Source organism: Muntiacus reevesi, chromosome 7, assembly GCF_963930625.1.
Source record: "Muntiacus reevesi chromosome 7, mMunRee1.1, whole genome shotgun sequence".
Lineage (NCBI taxonomy): Eukaryota > Metazoa > Chordata > Mammalia > Artiodactyla > Cervidae > Muntiacus > Muntiacus reevesi.
Window position 1 is genome coordinate 60,438,764 of NC_089255.1, and position 7,015 is coordinate 60,445,778.

A 7,015-nucleotide genomic window follows, 5' to 3' on the forward strand; every position below is an offset into this window, starting at 1 on the left:
TCATAATTATTTGCCTAACAGGAATTAAAAAGGAGAAGAGTGTGTCAATACAGTTTCGTTCAGAGAAAGGTCAAAGTTAAGAGCATACATATTCTGCACATATCATTTCAATCAATGCAAAGATTTCCCTCAAAATAGAACTCTTTTATTGAAAAAGAATGTCAGAAGTATCAAAGAGTCAGAAAATTACCTGGGGGTCCGGATTCCTGAAAACAACTCAGTGCAGTGATGGGACAGTGGGCTGAGACGTCAGGCAGACCTGAGTTCAAATTCTGACTTCACTACTTCCCTGCTCTATGATCTCAGGACAATGACTTGACTTCTCAGGTGCTTGAGTTTCTTTTTCTGCTTTTTTTGCTAAAGCAGTGATAATAACAGAACCTGCCTCAATCATCCCAGCTGTCTGAGTGTTATAGGACATAATTAAGATAAAGATCTTAGCGTAGTACCTAGAAATTAGTAAGCAGACTAATGATAAGTGATAGTTGTCAAGGTTGCTGCTTTCTCCTCTTCCTCCTCCATCATCATCATCACATCATCCCAGCTATCTTACAGCTGATTTCTTAGTAAACATTAGAAAAAGAGGTGAGAAGACTAGCTCCCACCAAATTATGATATCCTCTTCCCTTCCTATCAGTTCAGTTCAGTTCAGTTCAGTTCAGTCGCTCAGTTGTGTCCGACTCTGCGACCCCATGGACTGCAGTACGCCAGGCCTCCCTGTCCATCGCCAACTCCTGGAGTTTACTCAAACCTATGCCCATTGAGTTAGTGATGTCATACAACCATCTCATCCTCTGTCATCCCCTTCTCCTGCCTGCAATCTTTCCCAGCATCAGGGTCTTTTCTGCTTCCTATATCAAACTCCAAAAGCGGTACTTATAAAATCTTTTTCTTTTAAAAGCTTGGCAACATAACCTTGCAAACATGTCCACCTAATTCATGCCATTCTCACTTTAATAAGCAATGACTACTGTAACAGGTATCTTAACCGAGTAAAATGAAGAGGGAAAAAAAAGTTATAGAATGCACCGGGTTCCATTAGGCTTGGGTCCCAGATTTTAGGTCCATCACACATTCTTTGTGATAAGAGATAAAACAGTGATACCTTCACTTCTTCAAACAACCAGACAGGGTCTTTTTCTGTTTCAGTCATTCGGGATCACCAGCTAAAGGCACTTCATTATTTTCTTCCCCTTTCCGATAGTCTGAGTTTTAAAGGTCTAGCATGAGTGACGACTGAATGACTCCTAATTCTGTAATTCTGGTAATTTAATTGTATCAAGTCTGAAGAGGCTTTCCTGTGAGTCCTGTAAGGTTGAGGCAAGCCTCCTCTTAAGTGGAACAGGCCACGGCAAGCCAGCAGGGTCTTTCTGCAGGTGCGCCCCCCCCCCAAAGTGGGTGAGGGGCCCAGCACAGGTTGGCAAACAATGGAAACTTCCTGTTCTGGGTGTTAACTTTAGTTACCACAGCCAGACAATGCTGCCAGTGGTGTGGAAGAAAAAATTGCTGTAGCCAGCTGTGTTGTTCACAGTCGGATGGATTCTGTGTAGCTCCAAATGGTGATGGAGCCAGCAGCCTGTTGTAGCCAAGGACAGAATGATGGATGATCTACAGACTGTGTCCAAGTAGAGAGAATGGCAGAAGTTCACTTCAGGGTTGTTAAAATGCTAATCTGGGTGAGTTAACAAAAGCTTAATAGAAAAGTTTGAGAAATAAGTATACCTCATGTGGTACCTATGTGGAACACTGATTCGACCGCTCTTGGTTACATAAACAGTTGCTTTTCAAAGTAAGAACGTTTCCTAGTTTTCCTGTTGGGATGAATGGAAGCAGATTCACTTATCAGCGGCACTACCACTGCTATCAGGTCTGAAGGGAAAGTCAGCCTGACAATAGGCACCGTAACTGAAAAGGTTATGATATGCTTAATATAGTTATATGATTTTCATTCTCACCACGTGTCATGGGAATAAATCAAAACACACTTTTTTCCCCCAACTGGAAGTTGCCAGCTGTTCACAAAATAAGCTGCAATCTAAGACACTGGCTTTGGTAGATTTTAACACTAAGTCTCCATTCACAGGAGCTGCTGACAGCGAGGTCTCCAGCTCCATTGACAGTTCCAACATGTGAATTACACTACTAGTACACTGCATTATTACTGTTGAAGGCAGAAAGATTGGCCCCTTATAAATATCTGGTATGGACAATCTTGCCTTAAAATCTTCAGGATGAAATAACAAGCTTCAGAAAAAGATGCAGATTTACATCTCTCACCAAATGATCCAGTTTTGCCATCCTCTGTTTCTTTAGATTCTTACAAGTTTAACTTAGAGAAACATGTCTGCCTCACGTGATGTTGGAACATTGGCTAGCATAGCTCCTTGCAAACGACAGGGACTCAATAAATGCTGACTGCCTGGCATACCCCAAGTGCCTCTTGCTTCCTCTAGGAATGAATCTAGAATGGGCAGGCTTAAAGTCTATTAATTGAAATAAAAGGTAATATTTTATCTTGCAATATGCTAGGGAAGACGTTCACCTCCTACTCTTACACCAATAATGGTTAGGCATTCAGCCAGGCTCTTAACTCTGCATAAAATGCATCAGAAGGGTGAAAAATGACCCTATTTCAGATGTATTTTTCACTCTTTGTAACTTAGTCAAACTCAAATGCAAGAACAATGACTAAGCTAATTACCAAGGTTTATTATGATGGAGCAGCAAGAAGTGAAGAACTTCTCCAGTTTCATTAAGTCCTTAACAATTATGGGTATCTTTGCGAATCCAAGCTCTGATTCCTGCTTACTTTGCTTGTGTGGTTTAAAGAGAAAGAAATCACCACACAGGATTCAGGGGCCTACTTACCCCAGCAAGGTACTGGACAGATCCTTCCTGTTTAGCAAGCAGCAAGTGAACTGACTTCCACTGGGTATCTAAGTAAGTTACCCCCACTCTACAGTTTACGTCACAACCATCTTTCAAATCCATCAAATGAGGGGAGACAAGGCCAGATGGTGCTATTAGAGGACTTCAAAATAAATAAGTAACTAATAAATAAATAAAAGAGGACAAGGGCAGAATGCCCACAAATCTAAATCAAATTCAAGTTAACTAGCTGTTTGCTGAAGGAGAAGTCACAATAATCCTAGCACACTGTCCTGAATCACAGAAATGTTTCTCAAAAAAAAAGTTCACCTATGTAGCATCCCTCATAGAAACAAAGACAGGTAATAACCAGTATCCAGTCCGAACTAGGTGCTAGCTGTTAATATCTCACCAAATATACCACTGGAAAAAAACAGTCTGCTAAACAACACATTTGGAAATCTCAGGGTTTTTTTTACTTCACTGTATTTCTAAGAGAACAGTCCAGGGACCTAAATCAAAGCATAGACACTAACTATAAAATATAAAACTCAGTTATGGCTGGGCTACAGTTTATTTACTTAAAGATGTTCAAGTTCGGGGGGGGGGTGGGGTTAAAAAAAAAAAAAGATGTTCAAGTTCATGGTAACATACGCTTACATCTCAGAACTTATTTAGCAATTTTTATTTATCTGAGCCAGGGTAAATGCCTGTATAGTACTCACCAGCCTGACAGAATATGCCTGTCACTTACTACATTAAACATGACTACACACAACTTAATTTCTCGAGTTAGATACCAAAGAGAGGGAGGGGATTTTCCAACCACATGAATAAGCCAGCATCAAAACCTATTGTTAAACCACCAAAAGAACAGTAAAATCCTCACCTTGAGCTGTCTGGGATAAGATTTCACAATTCTATAAGAAAGAAACCTTGAAAATTTTCTCCAAACAAATATTTGTCCAATTCTGGGCAGGGAGGGGAGACCAAAGCAGATTAGAAAAATGTTAAACCTTTCCCTCGGATTTCAGCCTTGAATAAAAGAATCCACTTTACTGGCCCAAATATCAAGTAGAGGGAAGGATAATTCTTAAAAAGCAACTCAACATTTTACTGCAGATTTCAACTCTTAGGAGCTAGAAGTTCTTGGGAAAACTGTCCCAGTTATTTCTTCTCCCAAGTAACTGGAAACACTACGGTTATTTTTAAGGGAAAGCAGTCGCCCGTAGCAATGGACATAAGGGGCAATGACTGTTTACAAAGTCTGTGTATCTATAATAATCCTTCTGTGTGAATCTCCCAGCTGAACGCGGTGAGAGGTTGGGATGCTGGAACTTCGGTTACTGACTGGTCACCTCGGAACGGGGAGTAGTACTCTGAGTTTCTCTAACACTGCTGCCTCCCTCTTCTCTAGCTCCTTGGCATTTAGCTCTTCACAAGTTCGCGATTTAAAGAGTCACCTGACAGCAGTGGTCCCGAGAGTCTAGACGGCAAAACATTTTCAAACCCAGTTCTCATCCACACCTTCAAGTCCTTGTGACCTTTCATTTCAATCCAAGAGTTATACACGATAGAGGAAGCTTTAAGCCCTTCCAAATTACCCAAGGCAGCTGCAGTATCAGTTTCTGCACCAGGAACAAACACCACCGCTGTCAAAACGGGAAATAAAAGTTTCCCTACCTTCTCCTCACCATCCCCCTGCCAGCGGCAGCCGACGCGCGCGGCGGCTCCCTCCCGGCTGCGGACGCCTCTGGCCGCCGGAGAAGGGGCTCATGCAAAATTGACTCTTCCTTATTTGTTTCCATCCATAATTGATGGGTAGATGAGAACGTAACACATCTCAGCGCTGGGCTCTTGCCGCCTGGCGGAGACCCTGTCCAAGACGCTTCCGTGAATCATTTCCAGCGGGAGAACAAAGCTCGGAAAGTTGCGGGGGAGAGTGGCTGGGAAGAGAAACCGGGGCGCCGGGTGGGAGGCGGGGGTGGGCAGCGGGCAGCTCCGGGCCCCTGAGCCCGCCCGCGGCGCGCTCGGCCAGCAGGGGGAGAGGGAGGGTGGGAAGTGGCCGCCCTCGGGGCCGAAGCCTGGGGGCTGGCGAGGGGCCGAGTCCCCCGAGCCCCCGCCCCTCGGCACTGCCGGCGGGCCGTCCTAGCCCGAGGCGCACCGACAGGTAGCCGGCGTTGGCCGATAGCTGCCCGGGTGTCGGCGGCTGCGCTGCGCCCCTTCCCCTGGCGCGGGCGAGTGGCCGCCCGTCCACTGCTTGCCTGGCCCGGCGATGCCGGGGGCAGCTCAGGGGCTGCGGGGCGGGCGGAAGGGGGCGGCGGAGCCCGCAGCCGGCTCCTTTAGCTTCGGCTCGGGGGTGGCGAGAGCTGGAGACGTGGTGCCCGACACCTAAGCAGCCCGGGTTCTCTGATAAGGTGTGGGGGAGCGCGGGGCTGGCGCTGCCTGGCAAGAAACTTTTGCTAGCCCCTTCCTTCTCCTCCTTTTTTGGGGGGGGGGAGGGGGTGCACAATGTTGAAGGGCCCCTCCCCCCAAGCCTCCAGCAATGCCAGTTTTGACGCGTCCACCAAACCTCCAGCCTTTTGCGCGTCTCTTGCACGGCAGGCGGAGAGCTGCTTGGAAAAGAAATCAACTCTCCAGTGCCAACACACACACACCCGCTCACGTACACACATACACACACACTAGAAGCGATTCAGGCTTAAGGATCTGGGTCCGATCCCCACCAGGCGCCGAGAGCATTAGCAAATTTTTATAGGGCTGTCTTACCTCATGGGGGAGGCTTGGTTTAAAAAAATAATAAAAGCTTGTTACGCTCAAGGAGAAATGAAAATAAAAAATCGAAATACATCTATATCCCTGTGTCTCTTTAGGTTTTGGTTTCTTCGGTATAATCCTGAAACTCGCCGCCACCAGTCCTTGCAGCAGCGGCAGCGACAGCGGCAGCCGGACCAAGCGGGAGCAAAACAAATCGAGGCACGGCAAATGGTGTAATTCGATCCATCTCCAAGTCAATCCATCAGGCGAGCCGGAGTCTCGTTCCCTCCCCGCACTCGGCAGCTCGCGGCGCGGGACCCACCCCCGGGCGCGGACAGCAGGCGGCGCGGGCGGCCCGGCGCGCTCGCTCGCTCGCCCGAGCGCCGCGGCCAGCGCCGCCTGGAGGCCCCCAGCCCGGCGCCGCGGCCAGGCTGACCCCTCGGTGGCCTCCGCGTCCCTCCTCCCCGGCGCTCGGCTGCGCGCCCTCCCTCTCGCCACCTCTCAAGAGCTGCTCCTTCCAGCAACTCCCAGCGCCTCAGTCATCCGGCTCGCGGCGGCTGCTGCAGCCTGCGAAGCAGCCTTTTCGCTTTCCCCCCTCTTTCCCTCTTTTTTGTCTCTCTGAAAGATTTTTCAGAGCTTTCCTCCAGACATCTAGAGGACAAATCATTGCAGCCCAGAGGAGCTGCAGGCACAGTTGCTCCATAAAGTTATGCCTTACTTTCCTGATCTAAGATTTATTTTTTTAAGTACATCCTTACAAGCCCGCCCCCATATGACCTTTGTCGTCCCCCCCCCCCCAACTTCTCTTTATAACCACTAAGCAAAACAGCTGGGGAGAAGCAATCAAACATTGTTTTATCTTTATAAAATACAGAAATTGCCTACTAAAAATCCCATTTCTACTTTGAATGAAAGCCATTCAGTACAGTATAATTTTGCAGGCTAATGAGCCGGTTTTACAGGCAAGTGTTTCGTGTAATATGTTGTGGGAGAAATGAAAATGTCCTTGAAGTGACATCATTTAAAATTGACTGTCACAAAGGAAAGGAAAAAACTCACACATTTGAAAACCAGAGGATTTTAATTCAAACTTCATATCCAAGAATGGGCTTTGTTTTATTAAAATTTCCAGTTGAATCACTGAGGGCTCTAAATGGCTGGAATGAACCATGATGCCCTCATTTAAAGAAAAAGATGAAAGCTTTTCCGCCAAACTTTTAATTTTCATTTGAGTATGGTTAATTACCGTGAAAGAGAGAAGGGGGCAAAGTATTTTCCTTTCCTCAATGGTTCCTGCTTCTCCCAAGCACAGTTACTGTTTACAGTTAGGAAAAAAAAAATACCCTGTTCTGAGTAATTTCTGAAACATCCACAGACAGCCTTGAAAAGG

General features: G+C 46.5%; 1 protein-coding gene across 10 annotated transcripts in view; it reads right to left on the bottom strand.

Moving 5' to 3' along the window:
- Positions 1–5,937, bottom strand: part of SEMA6D (semaphorin 6D) — a 57,595-nt gene extending 51,658 nt beyond the window's left edge. For 9 of the 10 annotated variants that reach the window (XM_065940658.1, XM_065940654.1, XM_065940656.1 and 6 more), the window contains exon 1: positions 5,638–5,937. The gene's annotated coding sequence lies outside the window, so the exon portion shown is untranslated. Of the gene's footprint in view, positions 1–4,551; positions 4,804–5,637 lie in introns of those variants that run through there. The other variant, XM_065940649.1, reaches the window with a different exon arrangement.
- Positions 5,938–7,015: the final 1,078 nt, after the last annotated feature.